We start from the raw sequence: 21233 nt of genomic DNA, 5'->3' as shown, positions 1-21233 counted from the left end.
CACAGGAGAGCTTAGTCATTGGTCCAGCCCTGCAATGCCCATTGTTTCTTTACACCAAGAGAACTTCTTAATGCTCATAGACTTTGTCAATGCATCTATAGTATTCTTCAAAGTGTCTGCCTTTACCAGAAACACTTTTTTGTTCTCAACCATATCCCTCACAAAGTGATACTGAACATCAATGTTCTTTGTCTTTGAATGATAAGCAGGGTTCTTTGCTTAGAAAATTGCACTTTGGCTATCACAGTATATCCTTATAGCTCATTGTACTAACCCCATACTTGAACACAATCTCTGCAACCAAAATTTCTTCCTTACTTGAATGAGTGGCTGCCATGTATTCTGCCTTTGTAGTTGAAAGTGCCACTACATACTGTCTCTTACTCATCCAATTGACTACACCACCAAATAGGTTAAACACATACCCACTTGTAGATCTTCTCTGATATAGATCTCCAGCCCAGTCTACATCAACAAAGCCATGGATGTCCAAAACTTTGTCCAATCCTGGTCTTCCTTGTTAGCACAAACCATAATCACTAGTGCCACGCAAATACCTGAAAACCCGCTTCATTGTTGTCCAATTCTCCTTCCCTGGTTTTGACATAAACTTACTCAATACTCCCACTGCATGTGCAATGTCTAGTCTAGTACAAACCATTGCATACATCAGGCTACCAACTGCACTTGCATATGGAAAACAAGGCATGTCCTCTTCCTCTTCTTGTGTCTTGGGACACTATTCAACAAATAACTTTACACCTACAGGAATAGGAACCTTCACTGGTTTACTATCCTGTATATTAAACCTCTATAGTATTGTCTCAACATACTTCCTCTAGTTTAACCAGAACTTCCTCTTTGCTCGATCTCATTTAATTTCCATGCCCAAAATATAGTTTGTAGCACCAAGATCTTTCATGTTGAATTTGGAGGACAATTGGGTCTTAAATCCTGAATAATTTCTTTTTCATTTCCAACTAGCAACATATCATCCACATACAAGACAAGATAAATAACACGGTCAACAATTAATTTAAAATACACACAGTGATCTTCTTTACTTCTGGTGAAGCCAAGTCCTTATATAAATGTATCAAATTTCTGATACCACATCCTTGGTGACTTTTTTAACTGATATAGACTTTTTAAACTTGCATACTAGTTATTTCTTACCCTTCATGCAAATCCTTCAGGTTGCTTCATGTAGATCTCTTCTTCCAGATCCCCATGAAGAAATGTTGTCTTCACATCCATCTATTCTACCTCAAAATCAAAATTAGCAACAACAGATAAAAGTAATCTAATAGAAGCTACCTTGGCAATAAGAGAAAAAATATCACCAAAATCAATTTCCTACACCTAGGAATAACCTTTTTCTACCAACCAAGCTTTGTATTTCTCCACATTTCCTTCTGCATTCATCTTCTTCTTAAACACCCATTTTCTTCCAATGGGTTTCCTTCTAGCCGGAAACTCCACTAGATCCTAAGCCAAGCCTCATTTTTGTGTAAATATGCCATTTCATCAACCATGGCCTCTTTCCAGAGTTTGTCATCCTCTAAATCTACTTCTGCCCTCATAGTTCTGGGATCATCATCAGTAATAGATAAAGAAAAATTTGAACAGAAAGTAGATGGACTATATCTTTCTAACTACCTTCTTTCTCGAACTGGTCTTCTCATAGCTGGAGTTTGTGGCTCTTCATCTTCTACTTCCTCTTCTGTTGTAGAGTATGATTCTTCCTCCTTTATCTCAAACACTACCTTCTCAGGTTCCTTTCGTAGGAATTCATGTTTAATAACATCTTTCATCTCTCTAAACAACGCATCTCGGTTGTACCCAACCTTCCTTATTTCTAGGTTCCAAAGCTTATAACCTTTTAAACCATCCTTATACCCAATAAAGATGAACCTTTTAGATTTACTATCCAACTTTGTTCTTTTCTCCTTTGGAATATGTACATATGAATCACATCCAAATACCCTCATATGTGAAAGAGAAGGTTTCTTACTAGTCCATACCTCTTGTGGAGTCTTATCCTCCAACACCGATGAAGGTGATATGTTGACCAGGTAACATGTAGTCTCCACCGCCTCTGCCTAGAATTCATGTCCTAACCTGGCACAATTGAGCATGCTTCTTGCCTTTTCCATCAATGTCATGTTCATTCTTTCTGCAACTCCATTTTTCTGAGGTGTGTATGGATCATTCTTCTATCGTGCTATACCACACTTCTTACAGAACTCTTCAAATTCCTTCTTGAAAAACTCTCCACTGTTATTTGTCCTTAGCACCTTTATCTTTTTCTTTGTTTGGTTTTCCACCAAAGCCTTAAATTCTTTAAACCTGGCAAAGACTTCAGATTTCTTCCTGAGGAAATATATCCATGTGTTCCTTGAGAAGTCATCTATAAATGATACATAGTACACAGACTTGCCCAGTGATGGAACTGACATAGGTCCAAACACATGATTGTGCACAAGCTCTAATATCTGTTTCACCCTCTTAGCACCAGAGGGGAAACTCACCCGATTTTGCTTTACATAAACACAATTTTCATAGAAATAAAAATCCAAAGAGCAACTAGACATACCTTCTACCATACCATTACCATGAAGTATTCGAATGCCCTTCTCTCCAATATTTCCAAGCCTTTGATGCCATAGCATGGTCTTTTCTCCAGAGACCACTAGATTTTTTTCTCCACTTTAAAGAACCACATAACTTTTGCACCCATTAATAATAGTGCTACCTTGAATCTTGTACAGAGCTCCAATCTAAACTCCCTACATCAACACTAGTGCTCCTCAAACCATCTTGCAGGTATCTTTCTCGAACATTGGTTTTAGACCTGCATCATCTAGTTTGCTTACAGAAATCAGATTTCTGGCCAATGCAGGAATATGCAGAACACCCAAAAGTGTTCTAATCCTTCCACCTTGTAACTTAAAGTTGACTTTTCCATGACCAATGATTCTTACCTTCCTGTCATCCCCTAAGAAGACATCACCACCATTATATTTCTCATACTTGTAGAACCACTCTCTATATGGAGTGAAGTGAAAGGACACACCTAGGTCAATCACCCATGCCTCATGATCTACATGTGTACTTGAAGAACAAGCCAAGTACAAATCCCCACCTTCATCTAAGGTGGTTTTCACCTCTGTAGAAGGAGCATCATCAGATCCCTTTCCTTTCTTGGGGGCTTTAGATTTACAGTCCCTTTTGAAGTGCCCTTCCTTTCTGCATTTCCAACACACTTTTATATATTTTCCTGGAGATTTATATCTCCCTTTAGATTTAGATCTCTTGCTCGAGGACTTATTTTTTTCTGTTCTGGGACCATCCTCATACAGACAAGGCATCACCATTCTGACCCTCTACATTTTTCCGTCTCATCTCCTCTGACAGCAAGGATGGGACTATTTCATCAAACTGCAAGGCAGTTGCATTGCTACCTATTCCAACAAACAAATTATCCCACGAATCTGGTAGAGAACACAACAAATTGATACACTTATCTTCATCTAAAATTTTAATATCAACAGATAATAACTGGCTTACCATAGTATTAAAGGTGCTCATATACTCTAGCACTAAGTCTCCATCTTTCATCCTTAGGTTATACAACTTTTTCCGTAGGAACAATTTATTCACTAGAGACTTAGATTAGTACAAAGTCCCTAACTTATCCCACAAAGCCTTCGATGAAGCTTCCCCTGATACATTCAACAATACTGAATCTGAAACACACAATTGTATTGTGCTCTTTCCCTTCCAATACAACATCGCCCAGGCTTCAGCTGACATTTTTGTTGGTTTAGTACTTGGATCTAACATGATCCACTGATCTTTATCCACTAGCAGATCCTCCATTTTGGGTTTCCACAACGCAAAACTCTGACCATTAAATTTCTTGATCTCTATCTTTCTAGTGCTCGCCATCTTCTTTCACCACAAGAATCTATCCCACAGATCTCCCACTAAACAAGGTCTACCACAGGCCCGAGCAAAACCCCTCAGCAACAAAGGCAACCCCTTGAAGCCGAAACAGCTCTAATACCAAATGTAGGTTTTAACCCCGTACAGAAATTACCTACATGCAAATTCTAAAAAATAGAAATAAAAAATGGCAAGAGCATAAAACATAAAACAGATATACACAGGGATTTTCCCCTGGATCCCAAAACCGAGACTACCAGATTGATTTTTCATTATATTCCTTTCAATGTTAAAATACATATATATACATGTCGAAGCATCCATAAACCCCAATCCATTAACCCTATATTAGAACATAATCGTAGTTCCATTGATCAAATCTACAAAATACCATGGATAGAAAACCATCATACCCAAAACCATGTGCGGAATCCATGCACAAAACGATAGGTAGGTCTGCCCACCTAATATAGGGTCCAAAAAAAATTTCCCAGGGCATTGTTGCCCCCCATGTGACCCCACCTTTGCACCTGGAACAACATACAAGGGGGGCTACCCCCCCCCACGCGCGTGGGGTAGTCGTGGAAAGAATATAACACACACCCAATAATTTATTGATAATTTGTTGGAGTGGTAATGATCCAAGAAAGGGATACTAAGGAGAATATATTGAGTAAGATGGGCCCTCCCCTATCCTCCAAAGGAAGGTGCTTCTGTCCTTCTTTTGATATCTCTCTCTCCCTGTCAAAGAAGCCTGCTAAGAAATTCAATGGAGAAAGCTTGCAAGCTCACAATGTTCTTGCAATCAAGCTTCAAAACATGAGTGAATTCCAACTACATTTTGGTAGCATGGAAATGTATTTCTTCTCCTTATTGAATTGGTGCAAGCCCTCGATTTCCACCCTACCTTCTGGGGACCGAAATTTAGGGGGAGAAAATATGGAGAAAGAGGAGTATGATCACCAAAATCCTTGGACTAGTGCTTATTCCTTTAGGCTATGGAGTCCTAGATGCATTAGTTTGGCCAAATTTGTCCTCAAGGAGGTCAAAAGTTCATGCCCTAGCTACCAACCTTCAACAATTACCTACTATTAGAATATGAATTTTCATGAAGAAAAATAACACTTCATCACTAAAATGCATGCCCAAGATTCATTTGTTGTCCAATATGATTAATTCAGATTGTATACTATTTAATTAGTAATTACTAGTCCTGGTGTGCATTTATTTGAGGGATATAATCCCTTCCTTTTACCCTATAAAATAAATCCAATTTTGAAGAAACAAGGGCAAAAATAGTTCTCGACTATGGAATCTTGGTGTGCAAAAATGTAAGAAATAATTCCCGATTATGGAGTCCTAGATGCATTAGATTAGCCAAATTTGTCCTCAAGGAGGTCAAAATTTTATGCCCTAGCTACCGACCTTCAACAATTACCTACTATTAGAATATGGAGTTTCATGAAGAAAAATAGCATTCCATCACTAGGAACATTAATTGCATGTTATATCATGAGTAACATAAGAAGAGATAACCAAATTGTTCCCCAAAAAAATTATTCATATCTTTGTCATAATCACCTTCATATCTTTGTCAATATTTTCTCATATCAGAGATAAGAAGTCCCAGCCCCAAGGGTTAGCTCAGTTGGTCAAAATCAGTGCCTCGCCTTCGGGAGGTCACAGGGTCCAATCTCCCCGAAGCCCTTGGGGTCAGGCCTTGCTAGTGGGCCACGGGGCTAGATTCCCTTCGGGGTCGATCAACCCAGATTTTTCCATGGATGTAGCACTACCCATTGACCAAGGTGTCCATGAACCACAACATTAAAAAAAAAAAGGCCCAAATAGGCCATTTTCATACCCAAGAACTAAGGCTCATTATGGAATTGCCACACCACAAGACTGAGGCCCATTAGGGTTTTGTTAAACCACAAGACAAATTCCCATTATGGTGTTGTTACACCATAATACTAAGGCCCATAAGGGAATTATTACACCACAATACTAGCATATAATTTTGTGGACCCATATGATGGAATGATCATTATATCACTACCAATTAATTACATATCCTAGTGTGCATTTATTTGAGGCACACAAACCATGCCTTTTACCCTATGAAATACATGCAAATTGGAGTATTCTTGAACAATATATATGTGTGTGTGTGTGTGTGTGTGTGTTTGTGTGTGTGTGTGAAAAATTGAAAATATTTAATTATATTAATGTTAATTATGAGTACAAAAATACTCTCCAATTGAATCATTCAATTTGGCTTTGAAATGAAGGTTGGGCGTGCATTTTTGTGAAGCAAACAAAAATTGTGTTGCTTCACTAAAATGCATGCCCAATATTTATTTCTTGGGAAATATGATTGATTCAAATAGTATGTTATTTAATTAGTAATTACTGGTCCTAGTGTTCATTTATTTGATGCACACAATCCTTGTCTTCTACCCTATAAAATCAATCCAATTTGGAAGAAACGGTTCTTGGATATGGAGTCCTAGTGTGCAACAATGGAAGAAACGATCCGTATCTATGGAGTCCTAGATGTGTTATATTGGCCAAATTTTTCCTCAAGGAGGTAAAAAGTTTATGCCCTAGCTACAAACTTTCAAAAATCACCTACTATTAGAATATGGAGTTTCATTAAGAAAAAATAACATTTCATCACTAGGAACATTCATTGCATGTTATATCATGAGAAACATATGAAAGAGGCAATCAAATAGCTTCCAAAAAAAAGTCTTCATATCTTTTTCATAATTGTTTCTCATATCACAGATAAGAAGGCCTAAAGAGGTTGTTTTCATACCCAAGAACTGAGGCCCATTAGGGTGTTGTCACACCACAAGACTGAGGCCCATCAGGGCGTTGTTACAACACAAGATTGATCCAATTAGGACGTTGTTAAACCATAAGACTGATGTACAATTTCATGGATTCATGGGATGGAATGATCATTATATCACTGCCAACTAATTAAATTTCTTGGTGTGCATTTATTTGAGGCACACAAACCCTGCCTTTTACCCTATTAAATCCATACAATTTGGATTATTCTTTAACAACATAAATATATTTATATTAAGAAATTATGAATGATTTAGATTAAGAATGGAAGTGCAGAAGCAGTGGAGAGCCTATTAAGATATCTTTGAAAAAACTTACAAGTATTCATTGTAATTGTTAACCAAACATAAAATAAATCTGCTACAATCATACATGTGCTTCAAAGAAGGAAAATGAATATGGAAAATGCATAAGAGAAACAACACATACTGCAATGTACCAACATATACTGGAATCAACCTGGTGACTTTTATTATTATCTCCAAGGAAGCCAAAATGATTACTCAAGTACTCAAAATTCCAAAACTACAAACCTTTTTCCACTAGTTCACATGTCTTTTAAATATTACATCAAAATCAGTTACAAAGATAATTGTCAAAACATCTATAACTACTTAACTATTCATAACTAAAAAGTCTTTTACAATGTTACAAAATGAAATTTCCTCATTTTTGAGGAGTCAGATGACTAGTGGAACATTGACTTTTAGAATTAGCGCTTTTTTCCACCATTTGAACTTCTACTTCAATAGCAGTAGTCAACCTTTCACACTTATTCCAAACTATTTCATCTGGGAGTTGACACTGGATCATTTTCTAGAATGAAACTTTCAATTTTAAAGCTTTGTATAATTAGGTATTACAACAAATAGTTTTTCATCAGCTAAAGAAGGTTGAAGTCCCTCTACAAATAATTCACTACAGTTATTCCCTTTAAAATTGCATTATTTTCATGTGCTTCATCTATTCTACTTTTAATAGCCACTAGTTCCTTTTCATATAGCTCCCAAGAAAGAAAATTTCCCTGTTGGTCCTGTTAGCTCGTGAGGTGCAGTGTTGTTATTTTTAGCGGAAATGTCCCCTATTTTAGCTCTGACGGCCACGTCTCCTCTTGCTCCGCTTTGGCCATAAGCCAGACTTCAAAAATATTACTCTCGCATCTATAATCGCAACGGGTCCTGATCCAAATGGATCCAAATATGCTCTCTAAGTCTTCCAAATCTTGTAAAATCATGCCAAAGATCAAAACAATCGCATGAGAAGAGCCCTTAGAATGGCGGAAAAACACTATCGGGAAACGAAAACATAGAGAAAACAATGAAAAACAGAGCAACGGAGGCTTGAAAAATGAATGCACAGCAGTTGTCAGATCTGGCCGATCAACGATCCAGATTTGATCGGAAGAATCACAATCGACCAACACAACAGAGCACTCACCAAACAGCCCGGGGTTATCACGATATATGATTGTGATTAATCGCATCGGAGCTTCACAGAGGAGTGGGATATATATATATATATATATATATATATATATATATATATATATATATATATATATATATATATATATATATATATATATGCAATTAGCCGGACCCGATGGCTATATAACCATTATTGTATAAGATTTGAGATCTGCCGAAAGGAATTTTCCTATGTATTTTGCATATTTTTCGTTATTTAATGAAATACAACGAAATAGCGCCAAAGCGATCAAACATGGACCCAAAGGGGTTTGGGAATGAAAATACATAATATTTGAAGTTCGTCATGAGCCATTTTTTAATGTACTTCTAAAAAACAAAGGGATGGGCCATTTGCAACATGCGACAGCGATTGGGAACGGACCTGATAGCTCTATTTTGGCTCTGTTCCTATTTTTAACAGTCAACAGGTGAACTGAAATAATGGAATATATGGCCATAAGAGGAAAAACAACAGCACAACACAACCAAACCAAAAAAAATGGTCATGGAGCATCGCTGGCATGAGTGAGCTACCTGATAGTGTGGCAAAATTACCAAAATGTGGTTACTCTACTATTAGAAAAAGAGACCTCCGAGCTCATCTGTGTCTAGTCATGGCATCAGTTGTTAAAAAGATAGAGAGGATAGATTAAGACCTCTCGAGCCTCAGAGGGTTCGAGAGCATTGTAAAAAGCCTATAAATGGCTGAAAGTTAGAAGTATCAGTGGTTCAACTTTTGGAGACTGTGGAGACTCTGCTCCTCTCAGCGTCTCATCTTCATTCCAGTAATACAACCTTCTTTTGTTGTTATATGTTCAATCACCATATTTTCCTCTATTCTAAGCTTACACTTGAATGGGTTATTCATGTTTTCTTCTTTGTCGAATGCCAGATAACTGTCATCTTATCTCTGCGTTGATAAATTAGATTTGTAAGCTTCATTTACTTTCTGTAGCTGGCCATTCATATGTGCTTTTGCATGTATCTACTGGTATAGTTAGGTTTCTCCATCTATTCATTGAATCTATAAACTATTGAGCATTAGTGGTTGAAAGCCTTGTCAAGCTGAGAGTGTTCATGCATGTTTTGAGTGAACATAGAGTTTAAACAGTCGTCTGACTTCATCCAAACCCCAATCCATTCCAATAGTTCAAAGATCAATATTGAAGATTTATATGTTTCCAGGCATCTCCAAGCTACAACCTAGGAGAGCTTCCTGGAATGCTAACATTATTGGTGCCGTTGCTGGGGAAAGGAGACTGATGCTCAACTTCCCTGGGAGACGACACAGATCCAGCTTTTATGATAGACAAAGTCTAGACACTTTTTCGGTTGTAATCATCTATCTGGCGACTCTACTGGAGGATGAACCTCTTAGTGACTCCACTTCATAGTTCTGGCTCAGTTTGTGAGTCATACTCGGAGAAATCCTCAGAAGCCACAAGCTGACCCATTATCTAACCCTAAAAAAATCATCAAAGAAAGATAGGCATTGTAAAAAGGAGCATCATGTTTAGGTAGCTCTAAACAATATTCTATATCTTTTCAAGAAAATCCTGTAATAGAACAAATACATATTGAGAGTATAGCATCTAATACTAGCAGTGAAGAAAAAATCTCAGAGATTCATAGAGCTCCTTATTCTTTAGTTTCTCCTTTCGTTCTAAGCCCAAAGGAAGCCTCTCCTCCTATCCATCATACTCCTTTAGTCCTATCAGTCACTCCTCAACCCTCTATCATTTAGACTTCCAGTCCCCTCATAGCCACCATAGCTATGGCAGGACCACAAGCACCTACCAAAATCAAAATAATCATAGCTGCTAGGTATGGACCTCTAGTACTGCCCACTCCTTTGAATGTCATGCCTACTAGAGAATATCATAATTATAGGCCTAAGTTCACTGGGATTGAAGGTGTTTCAGCTAAGGAACATCTTGAATCATTCTATAGCTATTCTAATAACCTGGACATTAGTGAAGATGATATATGGATGAGCATCTTTGTCCAAAGTCTAGATGGAGAGGCTAGAAAATGGTTCAGAGAACTGACCCCAAGTTCTATAGCAGATATTGAGGCTTTAGATTATGCATTCCTAAAGCATTGGGGGGATAAGAAGGATCTACTCTACTACCACACTGAGTTTGGGAACTTAAAAAGGGAAAATGGTGATTTGTTGTCTGATTTTAATAAGAGGTTTTACCGTATGTAAAGCAAGATACTAGCTGAAGTAAAACCCACCACTACCTCTACTAAACTCACCTATGCCAGCACCTTTGATTCTAACTTCTGTCTACTATTAAGGGATATACAATGTGCTACATTAGCTGATATGCAGGATGTAGCCTTGGAAGTAGAATCAAACATCATGGCTATAGAGAAGCTCAAGGGAAATGTTGATAGAAGGAGACAAAGGGGCGAGTCTTCATCATCTTTAGATCCCAAGATAGATAAAATGACCAAGATGATAGAGTCATTAGCCTCTGAAATATCCAAATTAAAGGTTGAGGAACACCCTGGGAAAGGAAGAGTTCCTAATACCTTTGCTCCTAGAAATCCAAATCCATATAGAAGGGCTAATGAGCAGTTGCAGATTCTGCAAAGAAGCAAAGTTGCCAATGAAGACCAAAGGGTAAAGACCCCTTTCTAGAATGCAGTCATGGAAGAAGAGCAGTTTGAAGAAGATGATGAGATCCATTGCTTAGAAGACAATGGCAGTGCCTCCTTTTTTACCTTAGCTGCCTATGAAAAGTCATTATTCAATGACCAGATCAGCCAAGAGTGAGATGGTGGAGTTGTTCTGCAAACTACTGATCAAATCAGATATAATCTGAGGTCGAAGATGAATAATGTTGGGTCCCTATAATACTAGTGATTACCCCATTACTATTGTAGTTATACCCCTTATTTATATTGATGTACCCATGTAGTGCCCATATTGTTACTATTGTGCCACATAGAAGCCCACTATTGTTATTGTTGTGCCCTACAATATTATTGTTATGTAGGCTTGGATTGTATTGGGACCACTTAGACTCCTATATATAGAAAGGAGGTATTTTCATTTGTATCATCCAAGAATTGTTCATTTATGTAATGTAAAGGAGGTTGCCCCCTCGAAGAGGCTGAATTCTAAGGCGTGGATCTCTCTTTTCTATCTTTTTGTGAGCTGGTTTCATAACATTTGGTATCAGAGCTTTGGTCATCGTGGCATTTTCGCTATAACTTTTTTTCTGTGACGTTTCAGAAGTCGCAAAAAAAACCCATTTGAGAAGAATTGGCGCTGAACCTTGGGTCTGAATTTCAGAACTTTTCGCGTGATATTTTCGGAGATATGATCTGAGGAAGTTGGTCTTTTTGCAGACTCCTGAATTACATTCAAAACAGGTGACCTGGGGAAAATCGTCATAACTCTCTCTCTGAGGATCGGATTGAAATTTCGTAAAAAGGTACAGAAAGAAGACGGACTGTAGTTTCTTGTGGGTGAGTTTCAGATTCAAATGTTGAAACAGTGACTCGTGGCACGTCGTACAAGTTCGCTCTACTGAACCAGTCTAAAAGCAAGTCACTGTGGGAGATTTCACATAACTCTTCCTTGGAGAATCCAATTTGGCTCAGACTTGTGGCATTGGAAAGAGGACGCAGAAGGCTACTTTAGATAGCAATTTCAGAACTGGATGATCCGAAATCACAGAGATACATCAGATTCAATATCAGGCTTCTATAAAGTGAAAAAAGGTGTGTAGTTTTTTTTTTAAATTTTTGTGTAAGCTTGGTTTAACAGAATTCAAAGGGCATAGTAAAGCATTATTATCGGTAACTGATGCCCCGAGGAAAGAAAATGCAAACACCTAGTAAGGAACCTGAAAGCTCTAGCATGACTCATGAAGAAGAGGAAGAAATGCTACATGATATATCAAAATTACAAGAACAAGTGCAACAAATGTCACGCTCACAAAAGCTAACAGAAGCTAAGATAAGTGGCGTGGAATCTAAGGTAAATGGCGTGGAATCTAAGATAAAGGGAATGGAAGCTAAGATGGATGGCATGGAAGCTAAGATTGATGCTAAAATTGATGGCATGGAAGCTAAGATTGACGCTAAAATTGATGGCATAGATGATAAGATGGATGAATTGAAGAAGTTGCTACAAGAAAGGGTCACTAATGGTGAAAAGGTAGTAAAGGAAACTCATGATGAGAACAAAAGAAATGTTAATCATGATTCCATAGACTCTAATGTTGGATCGAAGACTCACCATGTTCCAAAAATCGATATGAGGAAGTTTGATGGCAAGGATCCCGCCACATGGATATTACAGATGGAGCAATTCTTCGATCTCAATAATGTGCAAAACACACAAAAGGTACGTATGGCAACTTTATATTTGGAACCAAATCAGTTTGTATGGTATCAATGGCTTTGTTCTCGTAAACAATTTATCACTTGGGCAATTTTTACGGAAGAATTGATAGCACATTATGAGGATACAAAAAGCAACACTTTTTTTAGCCAATTGATAAGTCTCAAACAAAAGGGTTCAATAATGGAGCACATTGAGGAGTTCCAAAAATTGAACATAAGGGTAAAAGATATTCCAGAGGAGCATAGGATTGATGTGTTCATAGGGTCTTTAAAGGATAATATCCAACATGATGTGCGCCTTTGGGAACCTGATTCATTAGAGAAGGCATTCAGGTTAGCAAGAAAAATGGAAAGCAAAATTATGGCAACTAGGAAGCATACCATTCACAACTATAAAGATGGAAGTGTTGTTGCCCATAGTCTTCCACAACCTACAAGGTTGACACCACAACAATTGGAAGAAAAAAGAGCAAAAGGGCTTTGTTACAATTGTGATAGCAAATACACAAAAGGTCATAAGTGTGCTGAGAAGAAATTATTCTACATAGATTGTGAAGAGGAAGAAGAAAAGGAGCAAGAAAGGTCAAAAGAAGAGGATATATTCCAGGAACAAAGCCTAGATGAAGAACAAATAAATCCGACCATATCTTGTAATGCATTGGCAGGAATTACCACTCCTCAAACCATCAAGATAGAAGGACAAATCAAGAAGAAAAAGGTAATAGTGTTGATTGATTCAGGAAGCACCCACAATTTTATTCATTGTAGGGTAGCAAAAGAATTGAATTGCTTCCTATATCCAGCACCAGAGTGTCAAGTGATGATTGCAAATGGAGGAACAATAAATTGCTCTGGAAAGTGCCATAATATCAAGCTATCCATGGGAGAATATGTATTGACTAGCCCAATGCTTTCCATTCCAATGGGAGGTGCTGATGTTGTACTAGGAGTCCAATGGCTACAATCCTTGGGTACAATAGCTTTTAATTTTCAAGAACTTTTCATGAAATTTTCTGTGGAAGGAAAGGAAGTTGAATTAAGGGGTATTGCAGGGAAACCAGGAAAGATAATCAGCTCTAATGGTATGACAAAGCTTCTAAAAAAGGAGCAAAGGGTGTAATTGCACAATTATGTTCGCTAGATGTTTCCACATTGGAATCATCTATTTCTCCAGATCTCCAAAAAGTCCTGGACAATCATTCCAAGGTATTTGAGACTCCCAAAGGTCTCCCACCTATGCGTGATCATGATCATGCTATTCATCTGATTCCAGGAAGTGTTCCTCCAAACATCAGGCCGTACAGATATCCCTATGTCCAAAAAAGTGAAATTGAACGTATGGTTGCAGAAATGCTAGAGGCTGGTATAATTCAACCGAGTCAAAGTTCTTTCTCTGCTCCAGTAGTATTGGTGCACAAGAAGGATGGATCATGGCGCATGTGTCCGGATTATAGGGAGCTCAACAAGCTCACTATTAAAGATAAGTTCCCCATTCCTGTCATTGATGAATTACTGGATGAATTGCATGGATCAATTTACTTCACCAAGTTGGATCTTCGTTCAGGATATCATCAAATCAGAATGAAGATTGAAGACATTCCGAAAACAGCATTTAGAACTCATGAGGGTCATTATGAATTTTTGGTCATGCCTTTTGGCCTTACCAATGCACCTTCAACATTTCAAGGTTTGATGAATTCAATTTTCAAACCATTCCTTAGAAAATTTGTGTTAGTATTTTTTGATGATATACTAATCTACAGCAAGTCTTGGAAGGATCATGTTGAACATGTTGACAGGGTGCTACAACTATTGGAGGAGAAACAATTATATGCAAAAAGATCCAAATGTTTCTTTGGAGTCCAGGAGGTGGAATATTTGGGTCATATTGTATCTCATGAAGGAGTTAAGGTAGACCCTAGCAAAATTAAAGCCATTAAGGAATGGAAAATCCCCACATCCATAAAGCATCTGCGAGGATTTCTTGGGTTGACAGGGTATTATCGCAAGTTTGTTAAGAATTATGGGAGAATAGCAGCACCTCTAACAACATTATTGAAGAAAGATGCATTTTCATGGACTCCGGAAGCAACAAAGGCCTTTGAACATCTTAAAGAGGCAATGTGCCAAGCACCGGTCTTAGCTACACCGGACTTCACAAAAACCTTTATTGTGGAATGTGATGCTTCAGGAAATGGAATTGGTGCTGTTCTAATGCAAGATGAAAGACCCATTGCTTTTGAAAGTCGTCCAATCAAGGGAAAGTTTTTAAGAAAGCTATTTATGAGAAGGAAATGTTGGCAATACTCCATGCACTTAAGAAATGGCGACCCTACCTAATGGGAAGACACTTCAAGGTAAAAACAGATCATGATAGCCTTAAATACTTTTTAGAACAAAGATTATCCTCTGAAGAGCAACAAAAGTGGGTCACAAAGATGTTGGGTTATGACTTTGAAATCATCTACAAAAAAGGGAAGCAAAATGTGGTGGCAGATGCACTCTCAAGAAAGGATGAGGATGTGGAAGCATTGTTGTGCGCCATTTCTATTATCCAACCAGATTGGATAAACGAAGCAAGGGAGGAATGGAAGAATGACGAAGAAGTGTGGGCACTTATTCGAAAGCTACAACAAGATTCCAGTACGTCTGATACATTTAGCTGGAAAAATGATTCGTTATGGTACAAAGATCGCTTATACCTCTGTAAGAATTCCCAGCTAAAACAAAAGATTCTTATGGAATTGCACACTTCTCCCTTAGGAGGGCACTCAGGATTTTTAAAAACTTACCACAGGGTTAAGAAGGAATTTTTTTGGGATGGCCTTAAATCAGATATTCAAAAGTTTGTGGCAGAATGTTTGGTTTGCCAGCAAAATAAAGTTGAAACAATTAAGACACCGGGTCTATTACAACCTTTATCCATTCCAAGCCAACGTTGGGAGGAGGTTTCAATGGATTTTATCACAGGTTTACCCAAGTCTGAGGGAAAGAGTGTCATCATGGTGGTAGTTGACAGACTTACCAAGTATGCACACTTTTGTGCATTATCACATCCATTTAAAGCCAGTACAGTTTCTACTGCATTTATGGAAACAATTCAAAAGCTACATGGAAACCCAAAGATTATTGTAAGTGACAGAGATCCCATTTTCACTGGAAATTTTTGGACAGAATTATTTTCTTGTCTTGGTACTCAGTTAGCTCATAGCTCATCTTATCATCCTCAATCTGATGGGCAAACTGAGATAGTAAACAAATGTTTGGAAGGATATCTTCGTTGCTTTGTATCTGATAAACAGACACAATGGGTCAAATGGTTGCCTCTGGCTGAATGGTGGTATAACACTTCCTTCCATACAGCAACAAAAATGACCCCATTTATGGCACTTTATGGGTATCAACCACCATCCATCACATCATATTTAAGAGAAAATTCTAAGGTTCAGGCAGTGGAACATCACATCGAACATCAACAACAAGTCCTCCAACTCTTAAAGGATAACCTTGTGTTGGCACAGAATAGAATGAAACAACAGGCAGATCAACATCGCAGTGAAAGAAGTTTTGATGTAGGTGATTGGGTATTCCTACGGCTACAACCATATAAGCAAATGTCCCTCAAGCAAGCTAAGAAGGATAATAAATTATCACCAAAGTATTATGGTCCGTACAAGGTGTTGCAAAAGATTGGTACTATGGCATACAAATTGGAGCTTCCTGCAGCTTCTCGATTGCACCCAGTTTTCCATGTTTCATGTTTAAAGAAGGTTATAGGCGACAAGCTCCCAGTTCAAACAATATTGCCAGAACTTGACGAAGAAGGAAAAATTATATTGGAACCGGAAGCAGTCACAGAAACAAGAACTCGACAGCTACGAAATCGATCAATTTCAGAGTATCTTATCAAGTGGAAGAACTTATCCACTGAAGATTCCACATGGGAGGATGAGAATTTTATGCAGAAGTATCCTGAACTACTCAAGCGTTGAGGACAACACTTTTTTGAAGGAGAGGGGCATGTTGGGTCCCTATAATACTAGTGATTACCCCATTACTATTGTAGTTATACCCCTTATTTATATTGTTGTGCCCATGTTGCCCATATTGTTACTATTGTGCCACATAGAATCCCTCTATTGTTATTGTTGTGCCCTACAATATTATTGTTATGTAGGCTTGGATTGTATTGGGACCACTTAGACTCCTATATATAGAAAGGAGGTATTTTCATTTGTATCATCCAAGAATTGTTCATTTATGTAATGTAAAGGAGGTTGCCCCCTCGAAGAGGCTGAATTCTAAGTCGTGGATCTCTCTTTTCTATCTTTTTGTGAGCTGGTTTCATAACAAATAATGCCAAGGAAACTCCTATTCAAAGAGTTGTTGTCCCTGCAATACAGCAAGCTAATAAGCATAAATGACCAGCAGTTGATCCTATCATCCTCAAAGCTCCAGCTCACGAGGTAAGAGGCCTTGACAAGTCTCCTTCTCCTTTCAGTTTTGAATCAGAAATTCAAAAGCTAAGCATACCTATACCTCTGATTGAACTAGTGAAGAATGAGTCCTTCAAGAGATCTATCCTCAAGGCCCTTGAGCCTAAAGCCATCCAAGCCTCCACTGACTATGTAAATCTACAAGATGACAAACCAGCTGTTGTTCTCAGCCCAATGATTGAAAATTGTGATGACAACTCCCCATCATTCTATGTATCTTTGACTATTCATGACAAAATCCTTCACAACTTCCTTCTGGACACAGGAACCAGCCATAATCTAATGCCCAAGGCTGTCATGGATGAGTTGGGTCTTGACATTACCAAGTCTTATCATGACCTATTTTCTTTTGACTCTAGAAAAGTGAAATGTTTGGGATTAATCAAAGACCTAGCCATCACCCTGTCTCTGCTACCCATGAAAAGCATGGTGATGGATATTATGGTAGTAGATGTACCCCCCAAGTTTGGCATGTTGCTCTCCAGAGGTTGGATCAAGAGATTAAGCAGAACATTGCAAAATGATCTATCATATGCTACTATCCCAGTTTTTGGAGGTGAGAGTAGGAGATTATACAGGGAAGCTTAGTTGGTTTATATAGTCAGTGATGAAAGGAATCCCTTTAATCATCCCATCTATGATGTTGACACTGATTTAGGAGCCTGTATTCTTCATATTGAAGAATCTCAGTTGGCCTCCATGCAGCTTAAGAAACCGGTTTTCCAGGTCACAGAGGAAGAAGGCCCACAAATTTGGGACATGCTCTTTGATGGAGCTTGCTCTAAGGAAGCTGTAGGGGCAGGTGTAGTTCTTGTGTCCCCCACACAAGAATGCATTCATTTATCTTTCAAGTTAACTTTTCAGGTCACAAATAACATAGCAGAATACAAAGCCTTGATATTGGGCCTAAACGCTGCTAAAGAAATGGGCATCAAAGGTCTGAAGGTGTTTGGAGACGCAGAACTTATCATTCAGCAAGTCAACAAAACTTTCCAAGAAAAGAATCCAAGGCTGAAAGCATACAGAGATGAGGTATGGAAGCTCAACGACTCTTTTAATATTTTCAGCATTTCTTACATCCCAAGAATGAAGAACCAGCTTGTTGATTCCCTTGTTGTGTCTGCTAGCTTGTTTATTCCTCCTTTTCCTCCTAAATTGACTTATGACGTTCAGGTGAAATATAGACCATCTCTGCCTGACAATGTCAAATACTGGAAATTTTTTGAAGATGATGATGAAATTAATAAGTTTTTACAAGTCATTGATGAATTTTCTAAAATACACATCGACCAAGAAAATGAAACCATTGAAGAATGCAACTAGTCCAAGCTAAAGGATGAGATTGGTCAAGACAGCATAGTTCAGCTACCCAGTAACCATATATCCAAAGGGTTGGTGCCCCTAGAGAAGTTGTTTGATCATAATGATGTACCTTATAATCCTGCCAAAAAAGAAAATGAGTCTGTTGTTCATAAACATAATGTAGGGAATCCAGCCCATCCAAAGTACATAAACCTGTCCACTCACTTGTCTTCTACCCAGAGTTCCGAGTATTACACCCTGATGAAACAATTTGTTGATATTTTTGCTTGGGATTACAGTGAGCTTAAGACCTATGACACCAACATCATTCAGCATAAGATTCCACTAGAGAAGAACACCATCCCTTTTAAACAGAAATTAAGACCTATCAGCCCTCTCTTATTGCCTTTGATTGAAAAGGAAATCAAGAAGCTACTGGATGCCAAGATCATAGTTCCCCTAAGGTACTCAAAGTGGATAGCTAACCTTGAGGTAGTAAGAAAGAAGAATGGAGAAATTAGGCTTTGTGTTGACTTCAGGAATCTGAACAAATGCTCTAAAAAAGACAATACCCCCTGCCTAAGATGGAACACTTGCTGCAAAAGGTTTCAGGGGCTAGAGTCATGTCTTTCCTAGATGGATTTTCAGGTTACAATCAGATTGTTGTACATCCAGAAGATCATGAAAAGACTGCCTTCACTACTCCTTGGGGCACTTTCATGTACTCCAAGATGCCTTTTAGACTGATGAATGTTGGGGCTACTTTTCAGAGGGCCCTGGACATAGCCTTTGTGGGAGAGAAGGACAAGTTTGTCCTTATTAGCCTTGACGACATAACAGCCTTTTCCAGCAGTCACAAGGACCATTTGCAGCATTTGAAAAAGGTGTTTCTAAAGTGCAAACGTTGTGGAATTTCTATGAACCCAAAGAAGTCACAGTTTTCTCTAGAAGAAGGCAAACTGCTAGGACATATTGTTTCTATTGAAGGTGTGAAGATCGATCTAGCAAGAGTTCAAGCAATTCAGACATTGTCCATCCCAAGGTCAAAAAGGGACATTCAATATTTCCTGGGTAAGATTAACTTTGTCAGGAGGTTTATTCCAAACTTTTCAGAGCTAGTGAAGCACATCACTTCCATGCTGAAGAAAGGATTAGAAATAAAATGGGCAGATGGTGCAAGAAGCTCTTTTGAAGACATCAAACAAGCTATCATGGAAGCTCCCACTCTAATCAGCCCAGATTATACCAGGGATTTTTATATCTTCTCTTTTCCCTCTTATTATACACTTGCAGCAGTTTTATTGTAGAAAAACGATGAAGGTGTAGAGCACCATGTGGCCTTTTTCAGTAAAACTCTGAGGGACATTGAACTAAGGTATGCCCTTATTTAAAAACGAGCTTATGCTCTCATAAAATCTTTAGAGGCATTCTGAATTTATATTCTACATTCCAAAGTGGTTGCATATGTACCTTCAGCCTCAATAAAAGACGTCCTAACTCAGCCATATATTGATGGAAAGAGAGCTAAATGGATTGCAAAATTCATAGCGTTCAACATAGAGGTGAAGCCCACCAAGCTTGTCAAAGGTCAGGGCTTGGCTAAGCTTATGGTTGAGGAAAATTGCAGTTTGTCAGACATCGATTGCATGGGTTCAAATTCCGGTGGTGAGTAGACAGAGGAAGTAGCAGAAGAGTAAGAGCAGAATCAGTGTTTGGCTAAAAATCTAGCCACCTGTGAATGGTATTCCAATGTAGTTCATTTTTTGCAGAAGCTAGAAGTCCCTCTAGGGCTTAGCTCGATTCAAGCCCGGGCCATTAAGCTCAGATCAGACAAATTCTACATTAATGAAAACCTGCTCTATTGGAAACACCCATCATGGATCCTCTTGAGATGTCTAGACAAAGGACAATCTGTGGAAGTCACGCACCAATTTCATTCTAGCATCTGCAGAGGGCATCATTATTGGAAAACCATGGCCCACAAGATCCTTAGAGCTGGGTATTATTGGCCTACTCTATTCTCTGATGTGTTTTCTTTTTTGAAGTCTTGTGACAAATGTCAGAGGTTTACAGGAAGACAATAGATAGAATCTCTGCCCTTGAATCCAGTACACGTCAATGGTCCCTTCCAGCAATGGGGCTTGGACTTCATAGTTGAGATCAATCCGCATTCCAGTGGCCATCACAAATGGATCTTGGTAGCCACTGATTATTTCACCAAATGGATTGAGGTCGTACCTACTAAAAATTTTAATCGTCAGGTTATCATAAAGTTCTTGAATGAGAATATTTTCACTAGATTTGGTTGCCCAACCAAACTAGTCACTGATAATGCAGCAGCTTTCAGGGCAGAAGAATTGGTAGACATGTGTGAATCCATGGGAATTCAATTGGTGCTTTCTACCTCATCTTATCCTCAAGGCAATGGCCTGGAAAAATCATCTAACAAGAGTCTTGTAAGGATAATAAAAAAATTGTTGGAGGACAACAAAAAGAACTAGGATTCCAAGTTGAAGTTTGCACTATGGGCTGACAGAGTTACCAACAAGAAGTCCATAGGAAATTCTCCATTTAAGCTGGTTTATGGCGCTGATGTTGTTTTTCCTATCCAGCTGATTCTCCCTGTGGCCAAATTCTTGCAAGAAGAATAGGATGAGGAGGATGAAATAGCGAGGAGAATGAGTAACTTGGTTGAATTACAGTAGATTAGAGAAAAACTGGTTGAGAAGTCAAGAATTCATCAGAAGAAGATCAAAGAAACCTTTGATAGAAAGGCAAAGGTGGACAATTTTCAGGTTGG

Source organism: Pinus tabuliformis, chromosome 7 (assembly GCF_031772625.1).
Source record: "Pinus tabuliformis cultivar Carrire ecotype Pingquan chromosome 7, CPIR1, whole genome shotgun sequence".
Classification (NCBI taxonomy): Eukaryota; Viridiplantae; Streptophyta; class Pinopsida; order Pinales; family Pinaceae; genus Pinus; species Pinus tabuliformis.
The sequence above is the reverse complement of the archived record's forward strand: the minus strand, read 5'-3'. Positions refer to the sequence as shown.